General features: G+C 34.2%; 1 long non-coding RNA gene across 2 annotated transcripts; it reads right to left on the bottom strand.

Moving 5' to 3' along the window:
• Positions 1-32: 32 nt before the first annotated feature.
• Positions 33-22370, bottom strand: LOC138132817 (uncharacterized). 2 transcript variants are annotated; one of them, XR_011160190.1, is made up of 7 exons: positions 22302-22370; positions 15520-15595; positions 15135-15464; positions 14849-15056; positions 811-986; positions 595-739; positions 33-277 (listed from the first exon to the last, which is right to left on the bottom strand). It is a non-coding gene; the product is annotated as an uncharacterized lncRNA (long non-coding RNA). The 2 variants fall into 2 exon arrangements; XR_011160191.1 differs by lacking the exon at positions 22302-22370 and adding an exon at positions 21927-21945.
• Positions 22371-27521: the final 5151 nt, after the last annotated feature.

The following is a 27521-nucleotide window of genomic DNA, read 5'->3' as shown; positions in this document are numbered from 1 at the left end:
AAAAAAATATCGAATAGGATAATAATGAAGCGTTTTTCGAACTATTTCATTTGTGTGTCATTTATTCAAATCGGATAAAGAATAAGTAAGATACAGCGTCAAAGGTTTTTCGTCAGTCACCCTGTATAAAAAAGTATGTGCATCGCGTTATGTCACATTAGAATATAAAAAAGAGTTAACAATAAACATAATATTAAAATAGTTGATTCAAAACTTGCACCCTTGCTTGGATCTTCATGTTTAGTGTTCTCTTTCGAAAGTGGTTTGAAATAGCCTTCTGCAAAGAATAATAATTTTTTAATTTATTAAAAATTAAATTCAATAATATTGGGTGATTCCAAATGATTGTGGATAAGTATGGCATCTATGTACGAAAATGTATGTGGCAACTGCGTGGGCAGGATAGAGTTAACATTTTAATATGCAATTTTATAAAAAAAGATCAAATGCACGTTTATGAAATGTCATACAAGTGTCAACGCTCCCCCACCCATACAGTTGCCATATCGTACATAGTTGCCATACTTATCCACAATCATTTTGAATCACCCAATACAATAAAAGAATAATAATATTACTATTCTTGTAACTTACCTCTTGTAATAACCCAGAATGGTTCAATCTCTGAACTAGTATCTGTGAATGACCTGGTAATAGTTAAACTGCAATTGTTCCAGATATCCGAACCATTTATTTCAATATTCTTCCAAACACATGCAAACCTATTGTTTGTAAAACTCTGTTGGCAAAGGTATTTCAAAAGAAATTGAATTTGTAAGTTGCGGCAGGACTGACCGCATTGATACTTACTATATCCATACTGCTATCGTTAGTTATAGACAGACGCGAAGGACAATTGTTGCCTTGTAACTTAAAATCAGTTCTACAGCTCCAACATTGCGCAAATTGAAAAACAAGTAAATTGTTTTCAAACGGAATATTCTCAATTGTCGACGAGCCAGGTGTTTTGGTAATTTGAAAATCGTCTAAAAAATAAGTATAATCACTTTAATTACACAAAAACGCTATGTTAGATATAGTAAAATTGAATATTTTCGTATTTTACTTTCTACATGGTGTCTCAGCTAAGATTTTCGAGCCTAATATCTCGGTTATTTTCCAACGGATTTTTGTGAAATTTAAGATGCAGATATTTTAGACGTTGAAGAGTAAATTCCCGTTAATGCAATAACCCAAGTCTTAAAAACGTAATTTTACATGCCTTTTTAAAATGTTGAATCACTTAAGATTTATATCAAAAAATTGATCGTCAATAAAAAATGCTGTAAGGAGAAACTCGTCCTTGAAAGATGTCTGGTTTGCAAGAAAAAAGAAAAAGGACTATGTTAAGCGTGGCTGCAGATACAAAAACGTAGACGAGTATGAAACAAAACAACTATCGCCGAATTTTGATCACCCCTCTTCGCACAAACGCAGGTGACGTTTATCTTTCTAACCTTACAAACACTTACAAAGTTAAAGACAACATTTGGACGTAATTTATTATACTGGATCCTTTATCTTTCATAAAGGACTAAAACACGATCGGGATATTTTAGCAACGTAATTTAGTTCACGTGTCTTTGAAGTTCTTACGACACTCTCTAAGTCTATACGCAAGAATTGTTTACTTTTTCAACAATATTGAAATTTCTGCCATTGTAGTCTATTTTTAAAGTATTTTCAATAATTAAAAATAAATTGACATAATTTGACTTTTCTAATACTGCTCGTCAAATCTTAGATGGCCGCTAAGGATGCGCAGAAGAGGGAGTGCGATGCAAGATGTGTAACCGAGATACGACAAGGTGAAGCGGTAAAGTGGGGTAAAATTCTGAAAAGTACACTCAGATACAGAAATCGACTTGTTCTAATTCCGCGTTGTCGACGAGATTTTAATCCTGTAATCTGTACTGACGTATTGCGGGTCTTCAACGCATTTGTGATCTGCAATTTTTATTAAATAATAATTGGTCAGTTAAAAATTTGTTTCGTACTTTGCTTTTAAAAGCCATAGTTTGGAGTGTACCAGTGTTTCCACTGCTGCGACGCTCGAACAAGTGACGTCCCCACTCCTACCGTTACCATTGCGCATCCGAATCTCAGCGGCCATCTAATATTTGACAAGCAGTAAAGCCAGATTTTAAGGGGTGTACAAAATATTGCTTGGCAACTTTTCATCAATTGTTTCAAAAGGAGTTAACAGGTCCAATACCTTCAAAATTTAGATTAAATTTTTAACAACAAAATCTAATCTTTTCGTTGAATCAGACAAGTGATTTACTTAATTGTTTGTGTAGACACCTATTGTTTAATAATGTTTAACATTGTAATTATAATTGAGCTTAATTTTAAATAAAGGAAACATGTGTTAAAATTACATTTTTTAATTTGAGGTAATTTTATTATAGCTAATTGAACCTTCACCGTTTAAAATATCTGCATTTAAATTTCATAAAAATTCGTTGGCAAATAACCGAGATATTAGGCTCGAAAGTCTTACCTGCGACACCCAGTATAACAAAGAAAGAAAATATGAAAAACAAAACTCCAGGCGCATACCTTGTAAAAATTACTAAGGGGAAAATTCTTTAAACTTTTAGGCAGAATAAAATTTAATAATAAAATTTTCCGTTGACCGCTTGTTAATTTCAATATTAATGAAATATTTTGTCTAAAATATAGTGTATTAATGGACCTCATTAATACACTATTTTTCATTAATCAACTATTATTGCGATTTTGACGTTTTCATGTATAATAAACAACCTTGAACATGCATTGTTTCCATTTACCAACACTGCAGCAGGTAGTGCAGTAGGGTTTTCTATATTTTATAGCTCCGTAACTGCACAATTACGAATTCACTTTTTCAAAAGCCAACCTTTTTGGTTATAATTCGCATGTCATATTTTTCAAAGGTAACTAGGTTTTCTTAGCAACCGTGATTTTCACGTGAAATTGAATGTGAATGGAGTTGACGTCTTCTGACACTCTTTGTGGAAAAGTGAATAGAAAGTGTTGAAAAATTAAAATGGCCTACCCTCAGGACAAAAAAAGGATGAAGGTATTTTATAAGGTCTCATCTTTATCGAAAAAGATGAAATTGGTTTTGATTTGGCTTTAATTTGAAATTTTGTCACAAAAAAAAAGTTTGCGGTCAACGAAAAATTTTTGTTATTAACTCGTTTGTTAATAATCTCAACTATTAAAGGCACTCACTCGCTACACTCGTTCGTGCTTTAAATAGTTTCGATTATTAATCACCTTCATTATCAAACTAGTTTATTAAATAACTATTAATTCACTGTTTCTAATAGTATATTATGCAACGAGCATTTAATGATGGCTATTAAGACACGACTATGAGAATTACCGCACGAGCCGTAGGCGAGTGTCGTAATGAATACAAGTGTCTTAATAGCCATTAAATGTTTGCACAAGGTTTGAATGGTGGGAAACGATCTAGGAGGACGCCCTGAGGCTGTTTAGCCAGAAAAAACACGAACATTCCAGAAGTAGTTAAAGTGAACAATTACCAAAGATATTCTGAACGCTCGCAATTATCCGTATTTAACTTTGTGGGTCGTTTACAACACTATAAATAACCCTCGCTATACAAGCAGTAGAGCCCGACAAAGCTGCGCAGATCCAGGAGCGCAACGGGAACTTTATACTTTTACAGCATTGCTTGTAAACCTATTGTAAAGGACCCATAAAGTTAAATACCGGTAATTGCCAGCGTTCAGAATATCTTTTGCCAGACTATACATTGACCGCACATTACCATGATATGTTGCATTTCTACTAGTTATAAACTTGTATCGTCATGAAAAATCTGTATCTTAGGCCGGTATTTATAGTCGGCAATTTAAGTCCAACTTGGGTTGTACTCGAGTCCTGAGTTTTGCTCAAGTCTAGATCCGTATTATAGTGAATACTTCGGTTCATTGTGAAGATTGACGTTTAGTGAACTGGCGGATTCGTACCATAAAACTTTCAGTACACGCTTTTATGGCACAGAACTATCAGAATACAACAGTACAATTTGCTGGAATAGTTATTTGTATATCAAGGATGCGAAATCATACTTTGACGAACCGAGAGAAAAATTGTCGCCAAGGCCGCTTTGCGGCCGAGACAAGACAATTTCGAGATCGTCAAAGGATTTCGTAGCCAAGGTGTACACAACATTTTGTGTGCAACCCGAAAATTTGTAATTATAAAATGAACAAGTAAAATTTCCTTCACTGTCAATAAAAATAAAGTCGGCTTACATGTCGCCATGTCGCTATAGAAACGACATAAATAAAACAATTCACTTTGAGAACAATTGCAAAAATATCCGAAGAAAATTACGATGTTTCAGTTCCGTGTACTCATCCAGAGTTAAAAAAAAATATTATAAATTGTGCAGTGTCGCATTTGAAACCTGAAAAATCGAAACGGCAATATGAAAAATGTTACAGTGACTTTGAGACTGATGTAACAAGAAGAATGTGAAAACCGTGTCGGATAATGTTGTACTGGCTTACCTATTTATTGGAATTTATTTGTTGTGGAAAGTAAATGTTAAGTTCTGTTGTGCTAGGTTGTATCATCTGCTCCTTTTTAGGTTATTTTAATCGTGGAAATATCAGGAGCCGTGCAAAGACACAAATAAACAAAAACGTCTGTTGATGACATTCAGGAAATGTTACGAAATATTTCTCTTTTTGATCGGTGAAAAATTAACCAAAATTGACGTAATTCACATGTGTATGTTTTATACAGCGTGATCAACAATGACTGAGTCTGTTGGCAATGAAACAATTGAAAAATATTGGTGTTTTTCTGTTTCGTAATTGGCACTGACCGGATGTTTTAACTTGACACGACATTTAAAAAAAATTTGGTTATGTCAGGTATGTTTATGCTATTACAAAAATGACCCTTTGATAGTAAACGTCAAATTCTCCTGTCAACTCTGTCAAAGCTGACAACCGGAAATGCGTTTAGATTACAGTGGTACCAAAATCATTCAAATTTTCATTGCTACCAACAGACTCAGTCATTCTTGATCACGTTGTATAGATTATTATAGATCGATAATGGGGATCTTTCTTATCGACTCCTCAACCTCATGCGGCTGTCACATTTGAAATTGGCGGAAATTTCAAACCGGATGAAAATTTTGTACTAATAGTGGCCGTTCCTGACGCAAAATCAAACTTTAACTGTAACCAATTCAGATTTTGTAAGATTACACCGGAAAACTCACAAGTAGGAAGGTTTTAAAATTCTAAACTTACGAGAAAGGTATTATATTGTCTTGCAGATAGATAGTTTTACTTTTAATTTTTCTACTGTGCTCTATCCATTTTCAGATTTTGCAATTCCATTTATATATAAATATTATGTTTCATTATTTGATTATTGTACAGTTGGCTTAAAAAAAAAACGGGAAATGAAATTTGACCTAATGTGAACTGAAAATTTAATTTGTCAATTTATGTCAATTTGTGTCTGTTTGACAGTAGTATTTCTGACACATAAGTGCAGTTTTTTAACCTAAATTCTAAAAGGCCGTTTCAAACTATAAAAATTTAATAAAATCTGCCAGAACTTTTTCTGACAGTTCCCGTTTTTTTTGAAGAAAACCGTAATTATTAGGTATTCTTACGTTCATGAAACGTATTCGTGAAAATTTATTTTGCGTCAAAATGACAAAATAGAAAGTGTTAACCTAACAAAATTAACACGTTATGTGATTGTGATTGGATAATTTCAATTCAAATTAGGTACATTTTTCTTTTCCATTTCGCTAACAGATGGAGTTGGTTAAGGGTAAATTTTTTGAGGTTAGCGGAATCAATTGCTCCATTGAAAATCCGAGCTTTGTTAGGGCCGTAATAAGCGCAGCGCAATTCAGATTTAGTAGGCCATGAGTGAAATATGTCAATCATCAAGACGGCGGTGATCTCTACAAACAAAACGTCAAAACTTTTCCGCGTTTATATTAAACAATCTGGCTACTATGGTGGCATGGTAATTAAAATTCAAAGTTCACTCTTTTCGAGAAATATTTGCTCTAATCAGATCAGTGGCGGCTCGTGAATCCGTAAATGGGGGAGGCAGGTTTTGACAAGATTAAAAAATTGTACAATCAATAATTAATCTTTTAATTATATCGCGATTATGTTTAACGTAAAGATTATGAGACTCAATGTGAATTTTTCTCGCATCATCTAATGCTGTTGTTACATTTAATTTGCCTAGTAACTGAAACTTGCATACTTGGATTAATGTGTTCTTTAATCTTTCCATGCTTTTCACTTGAAGGGAATACATTTTATTTCATCCTGTGTCAAATTTCAATACTTTACGTCATCAGTTTGAATCCGGGAAAACGCAAAAAACGGCTGGACGCCGGTTAAGTGTTGCTATTGGAAACACAAAAGTAACAATCGCAATAACAATTATTCAGGTTTAAGAAATGTTTTATTCAAAACTATATCTAAATTCAAATTAACAATTTAACTATTTCGGCCACAAAGAAGATGCACTTACTTTCTCAGACTAAAAACGTTAGTTCACAAATAAAATAATACAACAATTTAAACCAAATCTAAAAAAATAGGCCAGCCAGTATAACCTCTTCCGTAATTTTCTTGACATTATTTTCTGATTTCCATTTACAAAAATGGCTGAATTGTTTTTGATTCCTTTCACCAGACTTGCTAGGTATTAATTCAGTACAGGCTTCTGCAGATTTTCTTACAATTTCTGGAGGATTTGCTTTAGAAGTCATTTTGACGCACAAAATTATTTCAACAAAATAAACAATTGCCAAACAGCCGTTGCTAATCATGTTCCAAAAATGTGACTAGATTTGGAGCTTTTGTTGAATTATTTTGAAATTAATTTCAATGTTTCTTTCAAACGAAATTTGAGGCAGGATGAAATAAAATACATAACGACATTCGTCCGTGAACTCTTTTTACAGTACTCGTTTCGAGTTTCAAGACTCGGCTCCTTCGTCGCCTCGTCCTTAAACGTCGAACTCGTACTGTAAACTATGAGTTCCCGGACTTATAACGTTAATTACTATTTTAAATCACTGTATCCTAATTTGCACCATACTGAATTTTCTGATCGCTGATTAAAAAGTATACGCTGCCAGGAATACAATTTATTACGTACATTACTTCCTGTGAGCCACTTACAAATACGAGCATTATCTCACGAAGCATTAAAACACCATTTTGACCTACCTGCAACGGTTTGTAAATTTGGAAGATCGGGACGTGGTCTCCCCAATTCTTTTATTAATAATGATTTGTCTTGATAATTATTTAATAAATTAAAAGCGTACCTGGTGAACAAATATTCTACATGACTAGACGAGTAAAACCTCTGAAAAAAAAACCCTATTCACCTACAGTCTGGCCTTATGTTCCGTTAAAATAGAGAGTTTTCGCGTTACGTTCCGTTAAAATAACCGGTACGCTATTCGCGAGCAATTACCGTAATCGCTTGTTGTAATAATGAATCGGTTACGCTATTGCCTAGCAACACCGGCGTTAGCGTACACGGTTATCTGAAAAACGTAACGCGAAAACTCTCTATTGAAAATCCGAGCTTTGTTACGGCCGTAATAAGCGCAGCGCAGTTCAGATTTACTAGGCCATGATTTATTGTAAAAACAGCGACATCTCTTGGTAATATGAAGAAAAGTAACTCCAATTTTCGTAGCCACTCTGTATTTACGACCCAATTTTTATGCACCACTCATAGTGAGAGAGCCAAATCTGAAGTGTCTTAACCATGACGTGCATTTCATAATTAATAGTGCTCTTAGTATTTTAAGGGTGGAATCAAGGCGGTCTAAAGTAAATGAAGATCGCCTTGGTGGAATGCAAACTGTGCCACAGTAAAGACCGATGAGTTTATTATAAAAGTTTGTTATTACAATTTGTGCTAAAGTGTAATTAATTTACAAAAGGGGAGTGGCTCACTGAGCACCTGTTCCTAAATATTAGTGTTGTGGTGAGTTTATCTATTTCAATAATTGGTTTTGATAATGGTCAAGGCTATAATGAAAAATGACATCATGTTGATGATATGTTAAGATTAACATTGTATGATAATGTATCTATTAATATCATTATATCACCTTTGTACGTGATAACTGATAATGCGTTCACTTAACTATACCGCGTATCAACCACGAAACCCCGACATGTTAAGCTAATTAATTAGGCTGTCCGACTGTCGCCCGTTTTTCGTAGTAACTGGGCGGGTATGTTGCGTGCGCTTCCCTCCGACCCAGCTCAGTACTATGTAGTTGTGATTTATGACTGATTGAGAGTTTGAAAGTGAAAGTACGACGTGGTACCAATTTTATATGAACAGAGGGATTACTACTTTACGGTACCGATACAATGAAAATTTGCCGTTTTCGTAATTTATGGTGCTTTGCGTTTACAACTTTACCCAACATTTAAAATGAATACTTTACAACTAGATGACAATCATTTTGTTTCCCACTGTATAAGCTAATCAGAAAACTTCCGTGACATTTGCTGTCATTTACAATTTTATATGTAAAATTTTAAGTAGGTACTATTGCGGGCAAAAAAAGTGGGACATCAACGTCATTATCTTGACTTTTATGTGAAATAACTTTTATCTAATTCTAACCCTATTTTAATTGATTGACGTTGTCATTAAGTATTGTAGGTTGTAGGGAATAAGTGTAAGTAAGCACGTAGTGAATATTTATTTAGTATAAAGTCCGAATCAAAATCTACCTTTATCAAAAGAAAAGGACATTTAGAAAAGGAAAATAGAAATATAAAATAAATTTTTAAACTGTCAGCTAGAATAGTGTCAAAAAAATGACAATAAAGCTTGAACTACATCGAATTTTTCAAAACTGACAGAAATTTGATGTCCCACTTTTTGTGCTCCCAATAGTACCAACCACCTAATATTTTAATAGGACCTAATCATCCTATTACCTACCCAAATTTCAAAAGATTATCATGAATTATATCATTTTGAGAAACACGAAATGTCAAAAATGTCGGGAGTTTTTTTTGAATGGCTAGTACATATGCATTATGTGTCAGGTCATGAAATTACCATCATCTACATTGCAAATTAACGTTAACAGGATTTGATAGTTATTAAGGTATCAAGGGTGTTATAAGGTTGACAACGCGCGAGGTCGGCAGAGTGAAACCCGAGGGCCTCTAGGGCGAGGGGAGCACGCCGACCGAGGGCGTATCATTATAACACCCGTTATATCGTCGTTATATCGTCGCTATAGAAACGACATAAATAAAACAATTCACTTTGAGAACAATTGCAAAAATATCCGAAGAAAATTACGATGTTTCAGTTCCGTGTACTCATCCAGAGTTAAAAAAAAATATTATAAATTGTGCAGTGTCGCATTTGAAACCTGAAAAATCGAAACGGCAATATGAAAAATGTTACAGTGACTTTGAGACTGATGTAACAAGAAGAATGTGAAAACCGTGTCGGATAATGTTGTACTGGCTTACCTATTTATTGGAATTTATTTGTTGTGGAAAGTAAATGTTAAGTTCTGTTGTGCTAGGTTGTATCATCTGCTCCTTTTTAGGTTATTTTAATCGTGGAAATATCAGGAGCCGTGCAAAGACACAAATAAACAAAAACGTCTGTTGATGACATTCAGGAAATGTTACGAAATATTTCTCTTTTTGATCGGTGAAAAATTAACCAAAATTGACGTAATTCACATGTGTATGTTTTATACAGCGTGATCAACAATGACTGAGTCTGTTGGCAATGAAACAATTGAAAAATATTGGTGTTTTTCTGTTTCGTAATTGGCACTGACCGGATGTTTTAACTTGACACGACATTTAAAAAAAATTTGGTTATGTCAGGTATGTTTATGCTATTACAAAAATGACCCTTTGATAGTAAACGTCAAATTCTCCTGTCAACTCTGTCAAAGCTGACAACCGGAAATGCGTTTAGATTACAGTGGTACCAAAATCATTCAAATTTTCATTGCTACCAACAGACTCAGTCATTCTTGATCACGTTGTATAGATTATTATAGATCGATAATGGGGATCTTTCTTATCGACTCCTCAACCTCATGCGGCTGTCACATTTGAAATTGGCGGAAATTTCAAACCGGATGAAAATTTTGTACTAATAGTGGCCGTTCCTGACGCAAAATCAAACTTTAACTGTAACCAATTCAGATTTTGTAAGATTACACCGGAAAACTCACAAGTAGGAAGGTTTTAAAATTCTAAACTTACGAGAAAGGTATTATATTGTCTTGCAGATAGATAGTTTTACTTTTAATTTTTCTACTGTGCTCTATCCATTTTCAGATTTTGCAATTCCATTTATATATAAATATTATGTTTCATTATTTGATTATTGTACAGTTGGCTTAAAAAAAAAACGGGAAATGAAATTTGACCTAATGTGAACTGAAAATTTAATTTGTCAATTTATGTCAATTTGTGTCTGTTTGACAGTAGTATTTCTGACACATAAGTGCAGTTTTTTAACCTAAATTCTAAAAGGCCGTTTCAAACTATAAAAATTTAATAAAATCTGCCAGAACTTTTTCTGACAGTTCCCGTTTTTTTTGAAGAAAACCGTAATTATTAGGTATTCTTACGTTCATGAAACGTATTCGTGAAAATTTATTTTGCGTCAAAATGACAAAATAGAAAGTGTTAACCTAACAAAATTAACACGTTATGTGATTGTGATTGGATAATTTCAATTCAAATTAGGTACATTTTTCTTTTCCATTTCGCTAACAGATGGAGTTGGTTAAGGGTAAATTTTTTGAGGTTAGCGGAATCAATTGCTCCATTGAAAATCCGAGCTTTGTTAGGGCCGTAATAAGCGCAGCGCAATTCAGATTTAGTAGGCCATGAGTGAAATATGTCAATCATCAAGACGGCGGTGATCTCTACAAACAAAACGTCAAAACTTTTCCGCGTTTATATTAAACAATCTGGCTACTATGGTGGCATGGTAATTAAAATTCAAAGTTCACTCTTTTCGAGAAATATTTGCTCTAATCAGATCAGTGGCGGCTCGTGAATCCGTAAATGGGGGAGGCAGGTTTTGACAAGATTAAAAAATTGTACAATCAATAATTAATCTTTTAATTATATCGCGATTATGTTTAACGTAAAGATTATGAGACTCAATGTGAATTTTTCTCGCATCATCTAATGCTGTTGTTACATTTAATTTGCCTAGTAACTGAAACTTGCATACTTGGATTAATGTGTTCTTTAATCTTTCCATGCTTTTCACTTGAAGGGAATACATTTTATTTCATCCTGTGTCAAATTTCAATACTTTACGTCATCAGTTTGAATCCGGGAAAACGCAAAAAACGGCTGGACGCCGGTTAAGTGTTGCTATTGGAAACACAAAAGTAACAATCGCAATAACAATTATTCAGGTTTAAGAAATGTTTTATTCAAAACTATATCTAAATTCAAATTAACAATTTAACTATTTCGGCCACAAAGAAGATGCACTTACTTTCTCAGACTAAAAACGTTAGTTCACAAATAAAATAATACAACAATTTAAACCAAATCTAAAAAAATAGGCCAGCCAGTATAACCTCTTCCGTAATTTTCTTGACATTATTTTCTGATTTCCATTTACAAAAATGGCTGAATTGTTTTTGATTCCTTTCACCAGACTTGCTAGGTATTAATTCAGTACAGGCTTCTGCAGATTTTCTTACAATTTCTGGAGGATTTGCTTTAGAAGTCATTTTGACGCACAAAATTATTTCAACAAAATAAACAATTGCCAAACAGCCGTTGCTAATCATGTTCCAAAAATGTGACTAGATTTGGAGCTTTTGTTGAATTATTTTGAAATTAATTTCAATGTTTCTTTCAAACGAAATTTGAGGCAGGATGAAATAAAATACATAACGACATTCGTCCGTGAACTCTTTTTACAGTACTCGTTTCGAGTTTCAAGACTCGGCTCCTTCGTCGCCTCGTCCTTAAACGTCGAACTCGTACTGTAAACTATGAGTTCCCGGACTTATAACGTTAATTACTATTTTAAATCACTGTATCCTAATTTGCACCATACTGAATTTTCTGATCGCTGATTAAAAAGTATACGCTGCCAGGAATACAATTTATTACGTACATTACTTCCTGTGAGCCACTTACAAATACGAGCATTATCTCACGAAGCATTAAAACACCATTTTGACCTACCTGCAACGGTTTGTAAATTTGGAAGATCGGGACGTGGTCTCCCCAATTCTTTTATTAATAATGATTTGTCTTGATAATTATTTAATAAATTAAAAGCGTACCTGGTGAACAAATATTCTACATGACTAGACGAGTAAAACCTCTGAAAAAAAAACCCTATTCACCTACAGTCTGGCCTTATGTTCCGTTAAAATAGAGAGTTTTCGCGTTACGTTCCGTTAAAATAACCGGTACGCTATTCGCGAGCAATTACCGTAATCGCTTGTTGTAATAATGAATCGGTTACGCTATTGCCTAGCAACACCGGCGTTAGCGTACACGGTTATCTGAAAAACGTAACGCGAAAACTCTCTATTGAAAATCCGAGCTTTGTTACGGCCGTAATAAGCGCAGCGCAGTTCAGATTTACTAGGCCATGATTTATTGTAAAAACAGCGACATCTCTTGGTAATATGAAGAAAAGTAACTCCAATTTTCGTAGCCACTCTGTATTTACGACCCAATTTTTATGCACCACTCATAGTGAGAGAGCCAAATCTGAAGTGTCTTAACCATGACGTGCATTTCATAATTAATAGTGCTCTTAGTATTTTAAGGGTGGAATCAAGGCGGTCTAAAGTAAATGAAGATCGCCTTGGTGGAATGCAAACTGTGCCACAGTAAAGACCGATGAGTTTATTATAAAAGTTTGTTATTACAATTTGTGCTAAAGTGTAATTAATTTACAAAAGGGGAGTGGCTCACTGAGCACCTGTTCCTAAATATTAGTGTTGTGGTGAGTTTATCTATTTCAATAATTGGTTTTGATAATGGTCAAGGCTATAATGAAAAATGACATCATGTTGATGATATGTTAAGATTAACATTGTATGATAATGTATCTATTAATATCATTATATCACCTTTGTACGTGATAACTGATAATGCGTTCACTTAACTATACCGCGTATCAACCACGAAACCCCGACATGTTAAGCTAATTAATTAGGCTGTCCGACTGTCGCCCGTTTTTCGTAGTAACTGGGCGGGTATGTTGCGTGCGCTTCCCTCCGACCCAGCTCAGTACTATGTAGTTGTGATTTATGACTGATTGAGAGTTTGAAAGTGAAAGTACGACGTGGTACCAATTTTATATGAACAGAGGGATTACTACTTTACGGTACCGATACAATGAAAATTTGCCGTTTTCGTAATTTATGGTGCTTTGCGTTTACAACTTTACCCAACATTTAAAATGAATACTTTACAACTAGATGACAATCATTTTGTTTCCCACTGTATAAGCTAATCAGAAAACTTCCGTGACATTTGCTGTCATTTACAATTTTATATGTAAAATTTTAAGTAGGTACTATTGCGGGCAAAAAAAGTGGGACATCAACGTCATTATCTTGACTTTTATGTGAAATAACTTTTATCTAATTCTAACCCTATTTTAATTGATTGACGTTGTCATTAAGTATTGTAGGTTGTAGGGAATAAGTGTAAGTAAGCACGTAGTGAATATTTATTTAGTATAAAGTCCGAATCAAAATCTACCTTTATCAAAAGAAAAGGACATTTAGAAAAGGAAAATAGAAATATAAAATAAATTTTTAAACTGTCAGCTAGAATAGTGTCAAAAAAATGACAATAAAGCTTGAACTACATCGAATTTTTCAAAACTGACAGAAATTTGATGTCCCACTTTTTGTGCTCCCAATAGTACCAACCACCTAATATTTTAATAGGACCTAATCATCCTATTACCTACCCAAATTTCAAAAGATTATCATGAATTATATCATTTTGAGAAACACGAAATGTCAAAAATGTCGGGAGTTTTTTTTGAATGGCTAGTACATATGCATTATGTGTCAGGTCATGAAATTACCATCATCTACATTGCAAATTAACGTTAACAGGATTTGATAGTTATTAAGGTATCAAGGGTGTTATAAGGTTGACAACGCGCGAGGTCGGCAGAGTGAAACCCGAGGGCCTCTAGGGCGAGGGGAGCACGCCGACCGAGGGCGTATCATTATAACACCCGTTATATCGAGCGATCCATTGAATTTGTTGTTAAAGTTGCCGCTGGAGCTGAAACCGTAGGTCTTTTTGAATCGATACACTTATTTAGTTATTTGTGGCATCTAAACTTTCGATCAAATCATGTTGCAAAAATGCTATCAATGGAGTTAAACGAAGGGCCCGTTTGTGCTTAGAACAAAATGGTGAACATTACCATTGTAATTTTTCTCTTAATCCCTCGAATTCTTAATTCGCCATTTTCTGTTTTACAATTGTGATGTTTGTCGCAATAGTTCAAACTAGACATACCTTGACAGTTCCAGCGCCAACTTTAATAACAACTTCAATGGATCGCACGATATATAACAAAAGTTGTTTTCAAATAGAATAAACATGATCGTAACTAAGCAACAAAGGACTTATAACGCCCTAGAGCCTGTTATTTAAAAATAACGCCCTGCCGTAGGGCATTATTTCTATGGTAACGTATCAGAAAATTGGGTCATTATCGTTGGATATTCGGACATTCAAAAAGTTTTGAGACTAGTTGATAACAAAATTGTACTTACATCTAGTAGTTGAAACATTCTGAGAGTTTTCAGAGTACATTACAAATTTTTCAATATTCAAAATGTTCCTTGAATCCGTGCACATATTAAATTGATCATTATACTGAACGATGATTTTTCTCATATTGTTTTCCATTTTTTTCCAAGTTACAAAAAGTGTAGTATCCGGTAATGCCTCTGTTGTCATATTTCCATTGATCTGACAACTCTAAGAAAGATTGTTAAGGGCTTTAATTAATTTATTCATATACGTAAAAGAAAAATTACGTAAAGCTAAAAGACTTACTGCCGGGTCACATTCATCAATTTCTTCACAAGACTCTTGAGTTTTCTCACATTTTTCTATTGAACGTTTTGTTGGATTGATTTTGTAGCATGGACCATTGGGATACGTTGATCCATATAGGAAAAAAAGCACATCGTCTATCTTATCCAAAAATATGTAAACATTGTCTTCATCTTGCAGGTCTGATTCTAAGACTGTGTAATTAGGAACAAAATTGTATCGGTCGTTTGAACGAAAGATTTCCTCATTGTCGACGTTTATTAATGGGCTATAAACATCTACAAATCTTGTACTATTCCAATTGTTAATTGTTAAATTGACAGTTGCTGTCTAAAAATCATAATTGTATTAAACTTTAATACCGTACCAACTATCTTGTGCTTACTATTTGTGGATTTGAACATATGCTCCTTAGCCCATGTAGAAGGAGCACTATGAAACTAAACTGCCGCCCCTGATGTCTAATAAATAATAATAACATAATATGGTTAATTTTAATCGTTATATCCTGGTACTCGTAAAAATAATTCATATATTTACATATATTACATTAAACAATTCTAATTTTGTTATATATTTTTTGCAAACTTATGATTTACATATTTTTAAAATAAACATGATCACATGGGGCTTTTAATTAACAGTAAATTCTAGGAATCTTGAAATAAAACTTAAGTTCTCCATTCTGACGTAAATATCCTTGAGAAATACGAAAAAATATTTCCAGAGAGGGTGACAGAAACATGATCAAGAAATGGTCATCAGCAGGGACTAGTAGATAATGGCAGTGTTAAATGAAAATCACACTACCAGTGCCATCTAGAACACAAAGCCTTAAGGCAGCAATTGTTTTTGATCGTGACGTCACAATCGAAAACGAATTAAACCTCCAGAATTTAATAAAAACAAAAAAAAATTTGGTTAGCACTCTTTTTTTTAGTAGAACGATGTGTTTAGGCTTTACAATTACTGCCTCGTGGATTAAAATGCCATTAATGACGCGAAAATTGTCATTTACAAGTGAGGTTAAATTTATGTATTTATTGTTTTTGCGTAATTTTTACTTTGTGAATCATTTAAATAACACCAAATCACAACAAATGCCTCTTACATCTTAATTATGTGTAGTAAATATTTGTTCAACTAAGTTCTACTTACAACGACTTACAATCACGAAAATGTTGATAGGGTATAAAAATACTTCCCAGGTTCCGTCTTTTGCGACGTTCGATGAACAGTAAATACTCTGGTCGAACACTTACCATTTTTGCGATTACGCAATTATCGAAAAAAATTTGGGCTTGGCTAGGAAGAGACCCACATATGGAGCTGTAAGCCTGTCCCATTATTTTATTTATTATCAATCGGGTTTCGCGTCAGGAAGCGATTAAGAGAAATTAATCAAAATTCGTAAGAAAGTAATCATTTCCTTGAATAAAAATAATAATCAAGGTTTGTTTAAAATATTCACCTCGACCACTAGTGGAATACTCGTTATATTTTCACTAGTGGAATATTCGCTGGAATTTTCTGTTGCTAGGGTACTAAGGTAAATATGTGCTATTTTATTGGTTAATATTTGAAAAATAACAGGTGAATTGAATATTCAAATAAATTACGTAATGAAGTTGAAATTATGCAATATTCAGTTTTCTAAAATATCCATTTTTCGTTTAAAGAAAAAAAAATCCTTTACAGATGAAAGTTGCTGCGAATCGTTTCTTTAATACACTGGAATTTCAGCAGTACTGACCTGAAAAATTGTTTCGAGGGAGCCGACAGCCCTGCGTTAAAAAGATTTATTGGGGAGGCATCACATTACAAGCTGTCCTATTCAGCTCACCATAAACGGTCTTGGATTCCAGCTTTCTTTAACTTGATATTTGATCGCAATTTTCACGATTACCTAATTATAATTCAAAGTCGGAAGTGGATCAATAAAAAAAAAAGAGGAGTTCTGTAACTAGTAGAGAAAAAAAAACTTTCAATATTTGGTCCAATTTGATATTAAATCGCTATAAAGTTAGCTCTATCGCACAAATTTCATTGAAAAAAGTTGATCATGCTCAATCATAGAATATTAATTGTAGATTGTGCCTACCGAGTTTCAGAATTTTTGGACAATTATTAAATGTGTAATCGCAAAAATGGTAAGTGTTGGACCACCTGTAAGTACATACAGGCTGGACCATCGTATAGCATTTTCTCAATAAACCATATTTCTAATCATCCTAGAAATTTGAATTTTGTACTACAAGTACTACAACATGGATTTTTTATTTTTTCAAACAGACGCTCCAAATGGCGTCAGGACGCTAAAACATGAAAAAATTAGAATTATTATTTTTTTTTATCGACTCCCTGGATTGAAAATACCACAGAGTACTCATTTCTAATATTAAAAATTATGAAGGAAGCATTGATTTCAAATTAATTGACGTAATAATGTTTGGTACCAAAATGTGAGTAATTTATGACGACGACCCTCGATGGGTCATATTCCTGATTGACAATGGTCACTTACCGCAAACAACCAGCTGTAAATCAAGTTATGATGCAGGACCGCACCGCCAGTTGGCGGTGCGGTCCTGGATTTGTAAGCTATTGGAGACCCTTGTAAATCAAACTTTACCACCGTTTGATGATTTCCATCATTTTCAAATACTAGAGATATTTTCATATTTGATGGCGGAAACAAAAGACTGAGAAATGTCACAAATTTGTATTGTCAGTGTCAAATTTCCCAAAGACGTTCGTGATTTCGACAGAAATGCAGCAAATTGGCAATAAGAAAGTTATTAATCGTCGAACTAAAGACATAATTTGTAATACGTTTGATTATATGAGAATAACTTTTCCTTTTGAAGCACTGACAAAAATTGGTTTTCTTAGAATTTATTTTTTCAATCTATTTAGCGAAAATTTAAATTTACCTAGACATTCCTTTTTACGGCGTTTATGAGAAATTTGACATTGACAATACAATTTTGTGACATTTCTCAGTCTTTTGTTTCCGCCACCAAATATGAAAATACCTCTACCATAAATATGCTACTACTTTGCTCGTAGATGTTAAATGTCAATTTATTCAGTTATTATCCTGATTTAAATGCCAAATTTTGTATAATCATAATCGACATTGCCCTGTGGATGAGATTGTAAGAAAAAAGTCCGGATTGCTTTATTACTTTGATAATTTAATTCATGTATAAAAAATCCCATAAGCCGCGATGTATTTGTCACTTTGCATCTGGATAAAATGTGCTTAAACTTCCATGGCAAACTTTTTCGAACGTGATTATTGTTTGTTGTTATGATAACGAACCAACAATCTTAAACATTGACACAGCTTGTAATAAATTGATGTGCAAAATGGCCAATTCAATTTTTCATAATTAATTACCTACCTATTATTATTCATTAAATTATCTCATCGAATTACACTCGAGGTTTTTTTCGTCCAGGATAAAATTTCATTTTTTAAACTCTAATTTGGTTTCTTTTTGGTAAATTGACTCCACAAACCACCAGATAAAAAAACTCGTCCTTCGGACTAGTTTTTTTATCGGGTGGTTTGTGTCGTCAATTTACCAAGCAACCAAATTATCGTAAAAAAATTCAATTTTATCCGGACAAAAAAAGACCTCTCGTGTAATTACAGTCGATAATAAAATGCTATCAAAATCAACTTTCACATCAATTTTGTTTTCTAAATAGTAGTTTAAAAGGCCCACGAGTGCCATAAAAGGCCCAATTTACACACGAACCAGTTGAATACAACGTTTTTTTGTTCGACGAGCCCCTTAAAGGCTCCAAATCGCTTAAAACCTTTAAAATTAGCTTGACGTTTTGTTTTGACAAGTTGTGACATTTATCAAAATCCGTTCACATAGGAGAAAATTCTCAAATTCTGACAATGTCGAACAAAAGAAATAATTATGCCATGTTGTAGTATCATTTCCTCCAATTTTCATCTTTTTTTGACCATTTTAAATAGGTTAAATTTAAAAAATGCCATACGATGGTCCACCCTGTACAGTATGTATACACTTGCTACCAAACTTTTGCCTATCTCACAATTTTCAATCTTCCATAAGAATGATTAAAACACCGTATTTGATACTTTCTGAAAATTAAAACAAATGTTGACTTTGGCCTTCCTCGTGACGTCACACGCTGTCTGGCCTGGAGCTCGAGATGGCAAACAGCGTGTGACGTCACGAGGAAGGCCAAACGTCAAAATTTGACATTTGTTTACATTTTCAAAAAGTATCAAATACGGTGTTTTAATCATTCTTATGGAAAATTGTGAGATAAGCAAAAGCTTGGTGGCAAGTGTATACAGGCTGTTTTTAAAAAACACCTCAAGCCATAACTTTTTTATTTATTATCCGATTTCAATGAACAAAAAAAAAACAAAGATATGGTTTTTCATGCGCTACGAAGCGGCCATAAAATATATTTTTTTGGCGTTATTTTTAATAGCTGTCGATAGTCAACTTTTTTTTTTAAATGAACATATGTAGTTTTTTAGGCTCAGTCGGGTAGACTTTTTTTTTCTGAATCTAATAATGTATTAAAAGTTATCATTTGGTCGATAGCTAACTAAAAAAAAAAAAATAAAACAATTTTTGATTGTGGTTCAGCTTATTATGAAATTTTCAAGTGTGCTGTGAAAAACAATTAGAATACAAATAGCAACAAATGTTAAGTGTCAGTTTGAAAATTTTCAGGTGCAATCTTGAAGAGTTTTATTATTGTTTTCTTGGAAAACATGCATAATTATAAAAATTATTTATTATTATTATTTTTTCTATTAAATTTTTGTTTTTGACTAATTACGACTTTTATTACGCTCGAACTTAAAATAATAGTCAAATGAATGCTATCCTGCATGACTGGCAATGTTGTTATTTTATAAATATCTACCTAAAAAAAGATTAAAAAAGCAGATGAAAATTTCTAAGCTGACGTTTGGATGACATTTACCGCACTTTGTATTTCGATTGTTTTTAACGGCACTCTTAAAAATTTCATAATAAGCTGAACCACAAAAAAATTGTTTTTTTTTTTCAGTTAGCTATGGATCAAATGATAACTTTCAATACACTATTAGATTCAGAAAAAAAAAACTCTACCAGATTAAGCCTAAAAAATTACATGTATCCATTAAAAAAAAAAGTTGACAATCGTTAGCAATTGAAGGTAACGCAAAAAAAATAATTTTTTGGTTTGACACTGTCAGAATTTGAGAATTTTCTCCTATGTGAACGGATTTTGATAAATGTCACAACTTGTCACAACGAAACGTCAAGCTAATTTTAAAGATTTTAAACAATTTGGAGCTTTTAAGAGGCTCGTCGAACCAAAAAACGTTGTATTCAACTCGTTTTAAAATGGCCCACACGTGCTAAAAAAAGCCCAATTTACACACAAACTCGTCAAATAAACTACTATTATTGCTGTTTTGTAGCACATGAAAAACCATATCTTTGGTTTTTTTGTTCATTGAAATCGGGTAATAAATAAAAAAGTTATGGGTTGAGGCGCTTTTTATCAAACAGCCTGTATAATAGTTTCAGTTGATACCAGGGTATTTACTGTTCATCGAACGTCGGAAGAGACGTTGAAACCTGGGAAGTATTTTTATACCCTATCAACATTTTCGTGATTACAAGTCGTTGTAAGGACAATTTAGTTGAAACTATATTTGCTACACATATAATTAAGATGTATGAAGCATTTGTTGTGATTTGGTGTTATTTAAATGATTCACAAAGTAAAAATTACGCAAAAACAATAAATACACAAACTTAACCTCACTTGTAAATGACAATTTTCGCGTCATTAATGGCATTTTACTCCACGAGGCAGTAATTGTAAAGCCTAAACACATCGTTCTACTAAAAAAAAAAGAGTGCTAACCAAAAATTTTACTGTTTTTATTAAATTCTGGAGGTTTAATGCGTTTTTCGATAAAGCCTCTACTGTGACGTCACGATCAAAAACAATTGCTGCCTTAAGGCTTTGTGTTCTAGATGGCAATGACAATGAGCCGTATGATTTCCCTTTCATAAAGTTAAAGAACGTCGTTAAATTGTTTTGTCTCTGTCTAACATAGTGCTTGGCATATACTCTCACTTTGTCTAATCAATTATTTAGCTAATGAAAGGCTTAACGAATGGGAAATCATACGGCCCATTGACACTACTCACAAGATCCACCGCAAGATTTTGTTTTCAAAATGAGCGTACTTTAATAATAATGATTTTAAAGGGAGCGATAGAAATCATTTGAAAATGAAACGTTGTCCTAGAACTAGACAAAATTCTAAGGTAATTTGTTATGCATGTTGATGAATTTTACATGGCCAGCAATAATTAATATTCATAATATAATAATATTCGTCGAAAATGTAAGTTAATGTTTAATAAGTTAGGCAAATGTTTATAGTATTTTTACCCCTAATAGAAATATTGACTAAAATCATAAATCACACCAACAAAAGAAACAGTTTACAATCCACTTACAGACAAGAAACCGGTAATTTTTGCCCGTTGGGTGTCACCAAATATTTGGCTGAGGATATTTAACACCCCACCATAAATTATTATCGGATGGGGTGCTTTAAGATCTGTTTCTTTGTTGGTGTGATTTATGATTTTAGTCAATATTTCTATTCAGAGTAAAAATACTATAGATTAAAATGTTTTTCATGCCGCCGGCCGTTATCGACGGTTTTGCATGATTCAAAATCCGCCGGGATCGTAAAATTCTCGGCCTAGTACTTACAAAAGTGACCTTGGCTAAAAATTCGCTAGAGAATGGGCAGACAGCATTGAATATAGCCAACGGACTCCGTTTCGGCTCAGGGACGCAAGGGTCGCGGGTTTGATTCCGCTTGTGAAACAATTTTTTTACTTTTTAAAAATGATTTAAATTTGTCGTAATGAAAAATTTTGTGGATTACACGTCCAGAAAATGTTTTGCGAGTGCTCGGGTTGCTTCGCCTCGACTAAACCGCCTCGGCTACGCAATATCACTCACACTCGGAAAATATCATTTTCTGGACTTGTGATCCAAATAACTATTGTGTGTTTCAAGATTAGTTTAGAAACTAACATTTTAGAAAAAGAAAGATGTATTTAACTTTTAACTTTTACTTACATTAAGTACATCCTGCAAGTAAAGCACTAAACCTTTTAATGAAACGATAGAAGATATCAATAGAATTCTGGTAAATTTTGATGAAATTATATGATAAAAAAACGATGCGATATACGAGGGTCATCCAGAAAGTAAGGTTATAACATTTATGTAGGATCGAGAAATGCTTGTATTCAATTGAAATTCACCGAATACTTCACAAATTGTTACCAGTAAGCGAGACGCTAGGCACCTATCAAGGAGCACGCGGTCGCTGTCAAGTTGACTTTACTTTTTTTAATTTTTGTATTAACAACTTTTGTTTTTTTGTTGATTGAATTAAATAAAACCTTCATTTCTTCATTACTGAATTCTCTCAAAGCCGTTCCGGGCCAACTCCCGAAAGTCGTTGCTGTGATCTCGACGCGACTTCACCGATCAGACCGTCAACAGCAGCCACGACCACCACAATCACAACACGATCCAACACCTCGACGGTGTCAACCACGACTCTCAACAACACCCGGTGCACAACACGCGCAAGAAAAGCCACCACGAGAACAACCTCCTGATGCAGAACGTCGACCGCCTGAGGCTGGATAATAACCACCAACAACCCATTCTGGAGGAGGGTAAACCTTCAGTGGCGCCCAACAAACAAAGAAAAAAGTGTAGACAGTGCGGTTGTGAAGATTTCCAGGGCGGAGAGTGCGCGTCCCTCGCCAAAAACAATTACCGCAACCTAGCTGTCTATTTTTATTAATAGAGACATGGCGACCAACATTAGGTGTCTAGCGTCTTTGCGGGTAGGGGCGATTGTTACCAGTAAGCGAGACGCTAGGCACCGATCAAGGAGCACGCGGTCGCTGTCAAGTTGACTTTACTTTTTTTAATTTTTGTATTAACAACTTTTGTTTTTTTGTTGATTGAATTAAATAAAACCTTCATTTCTTCATTACTGAATTCTCTCAAAGCCGGGCCGGTGACAATTTATATTAAACTATTTTTCAACGTAATCGCCGTCGAGATCGAGACATTTCTGCAGTCGGGGCACCAGCTTTTGTATGCCAGTGTCATAGACCTCCACCGCCAGATCTTTCAGCCACTTCCTTGACCTCCTGATTGTTGGAAAAACGTTTCCCACCCAAAAACTCCTTTAGTTTAGTGAAAAAGTGATAGTCCGAAGGCGCCAAGTCGTGTGAATAGGGGGTGGGTGATAATATCCCATCCAAACGATGTCAGCAGCTCCTGTGAAACTGGCGCGGTATGGGGCCTGGCGTTGTCATGCAGGAGGCTGACTCCCCGGGTCAGCATTCCCCTTCTGTGGTTCTGAATGGCTCTTCTGAGTTTTTTTTTTTTAGGGTATTGCAGTAAGCCTCTGCATTTTTAGGCATAAAATCCACCAAAAAGAACCCCTTACGGTCCCAAAAACAGATGACATGACTTTTCCGGCTGAATGGTTCGTCTTGAACATTCTGGTGGCTGGGGAAAATGAATGACGCCACTAAAGGATTGTCTTTTGGATTATGGGGTGTAGTGGCACACCGACGTCTCATTCCCCCGTCACGATAGAATCCAGAAAAGCTTCTCCTTCCTGTGCAAAACGGAGGTGGCGGGAACGCGCGACGACCTCTCCATCGGAAAAATGTATTGTGACTGAACAAAATGGCCGACAAACACGCAGGACCAAACAAACTGACAACTAGGATTCCCCCTACATGCCAGGTGTGCCAACTTCGAAACAAAAAATTTCCGCCGGCCTCAGGAGCCCTTGTAACATTACTTTCTGGATGACCCTCGTATATGGAACAACACATTATTACTTGTAATAATTGTATTATCAATTAAGTTTTGAATCGTCATAGCATATCTATTAGTCCAGTGAAAGTGATACATTGAATTGTCACGATATCTCTAATGGAAAAGCATTAACAAATAATAATAACAGAGTCGCGCCCAACGAAAAAAATGTCGAGCTCTGGACAGGAAATTTTTGCCGTAGAATCACTATATAATGAAGATGGCAAACAAAAAAAAAATAACAAAAATTTTGAATACATTCCATAAATGAAAATAGACATCCCTTCAACAAATTTTATTATCTATGGCCAGATTTACTAAGGCAAAATATTTTGGAATTAAAATCGACAAACTTAGTGAGTTGTTAAAAATATAAATAATATACATACGAGTATAGTATATTATAATTCAGAATAAATGGCATCGCGGTAGGCGTTGGAAATTCAAATTTACGTTGGCAGCAAGATCCTTGCTAATAATACCCTAGTTTCAATGCTGTTGGTAACCTTCGCTTTTAATTTGTCCTTGATATTATCAATGGAATCGTTTTGTGTTTGTTTTCTTATTATAATATTTGGAACTTTCTTCTTTCATTTATGAAAAGTGTATTATTTTTCTGGGGGTATCTCTGCTGTGGGCGAAAACCATCTCAAAATTATGTAACGCATAACCTCAGAATAAAGTAATGACCGTTTCACATGTTTGCAAAATTTTTTGACATAACGTAAAGCTCGCTTTAGAGAATCAACACCTACCGCGATGCCACTTATTCTGAATTATACTATATGTATAAAAAAATTAAAAATAAATTTTCGAAAACAACGTTGCATCATTAACGAAGGTAACCGAACGAAACATATTCTCTTCCGAAATATTTTAATTCGGTTCGGTACGGTTCGATTAATTTAAAAACATGTAAAGCTAAAGTTTTCAAATATCGAAAGAAAGCAATAATTATGAACGGCACCTCACGGTCAAAACACACAAAATAAACAATGACTTATTCAACCAAAATATGAACTATTACTAACATAATGCTCGAAACGGAATTTAAATGAAGAAAATAATAACAGTAATTTACCTTATAAGTCCGGTAGGTTACTTGTAATAGTACAAGTTAGACATTGTCGACGAGGTGACGTCAGGAGCCAAGAATGTCTAAACGAGTACCTGTTACAAGTACTACCGGAAGTGTATCGTAATGTACCGGGATATTAAAAATTATCTTGGTCAAAGGTGGTCATGGATTGGAAAACGTCCGTCTCAACCTATTTCGTGTGACGATTTATTCGGTACGAACGATTGGCCTACCAGCACCTTCTTTAAGTCATAGAGCCACTTTCACGAAACACACCAACACAAGTTATAAGGCATGCATAAAAATCCTTCGGCATTACTGCAAAGTGGGGGAAAAAATAAAAAGTAAAACTGTCTGACAGATTTTGACATTCAAAAAATGATTGACACAAATGCTTCCACAATTATTTGAAAATCTATGACCTGACCTGACCTGACCTGACCAAGATAATTTTTGATATCCCGGTATTTTATTTCATACTGGAAGTCTGATCTGATACTTAAAGAGTAAGTTTTTTTTTTGTTCGACACTGTCAGAATTTGAGAATTTTCTCATGTGTGAACGGATTTTGATAAATGTCACAACTTGTCAAAACGAAACCTCAAGCTAATTTTAAAAATTTTAAGCGATTTGGAGTCTTTAAGGGGCTCGTCGAACAAAAAAACGTATTCAACTCGCTCGTGACTAAATTGGGCTCTTTTTGGCACTCGTGGACCTTTAAAACGCGAATGAAACGAGCGTTTTAAAGGCTCACGAGTGCCATAAAGCGCCCAATTTACACACGAACTCGTTAAATAAACTACTAAGTATTTCACTATTGTGTTTAAAACTGTGGGAGAGTTATTTCTAAACTACATTGACCGGCACAAAAAACGACTCACCTCGCGACTCACTTTAAATTTTAAGTAATTCATTGTCTGAGAAATATTTTTTGGTATCATGTTGTATTAATATTTAAGTTATCTTTGCCAAAGAATATCCGACAAACAAAACATTAAACACAAGAAATAATATTTTAATGAAAAATGATAAAAGTTATTTTTTAGAAAAAAATTTTGTTATGAAAAATTGTCAAAATTTGAACAGTATTTTGAATTAGTATTTCGTATTGTCAAATTAAATCATTTAACACGTAAAACAACCGACAAAAACACAACGTGGAAGTAGCCCACACTTTTCAATAATTTATTTTAACAAAACAATTCGGTTGCCATGCTGACCACTCCCGATCATTGAAAATATCCCAATTAACTATTATAAAAAAAAATTGCACAAATATAATTTCAAGATTATTTATTTAAAAAATCATAATGAGTCGCTTTTTGTGCCGGTCAGTGTACTAAGGAAGACGTTATAAAATTTAATTCTGAAGTAATTGATCAATTTTTAACTTACCCGACCAAAGGTAGGTAAGTTATTGTGTTCGGTCCAAAATTTCGAATTGCTAATTTCATCAGATCTTTACGTTTTGAGGTCCCCTAAACACGTTAATGAAGTTTTTAAGGCCCATACACAATGGCGTTAACGTTACGTGGATGTTAAAACGTTAATGTTAACGTTAGATCTAGAAATTCAAAATTACATGTATTTCATTGTGGACCGTTCACAATGACGTTATGATGAAAATTAATGTTGCATGATGTTGTTAGCGTTAACGTTAGTTCTAGAAATGTTTTGGATTCTTAACGTTACATTCTAACATTAGCCAACGGAAATAATTTATAAAAAGTACTGAAATACCTGTAATTAGATCTAACGTTAACATTAACGTTTTAACATCGACGTAACGTTAACGCCATTGTGAAAGGGCTGTTAGAATGATGTCTGTCTGTGCGTCTGTATGTGCGTCTGTCTGTCCTACTTTTCGTTCTCCCACGATTAGTCAAAAACGCTTTGACCGATTGCTTTCAAATTTGACCAACACAAACTTACCCATGGTCTCTCGAGTTGAAAAGCTTTTGGTGTCAATCGGACCACGGGGGTGGAAGAGGGTGGGGGTTGCTCGAAAAAATAATGAGGTGACATGGAAATTTGACATTACCAGTTGAAAGGGCATGTGTTTTTATGTTGGAAATGATATGTACTATTTGCGAGAATGTCCAATATGGCGGCTTATAATAGTATATTATATACCAAGGTGGAGAAGTTCATGATTATAGCCAGAGCGCCAAGATTAGAGCCCGAGGCGCGCCGAGGGTTGTAAGGCGCGAAGGCTATAAGGGACTTCTCCACCGTGGTTTATATACTATTTTTTTCACTACTAGATACGTTAAAACCCTTTCTGCTAATAATTATTAATCAAATTATTTTGTCGGATGCGACGGGTCCGAGTTGTCATTTCTTGACAGTTGGTATGAAAATCG

Source organism: Tenebrio molitor, chromosome 6 (genome assembly GCF_963966145.1).
Source record: "Tenebrio molitor chromosome 6, icTenMoli1.1, whole genome shotgun sequence".
NCBI lineage: Eukaryota > Metazoa > Arthropoda > Insecta > Coleoptera > Tenebrionidae > Tenebrio > Tenebrio molitor.
Note: the sequence above shows the minus strand (reverse complement) of the source record. Positions and strands in the feature narration are given on the sequence as shown.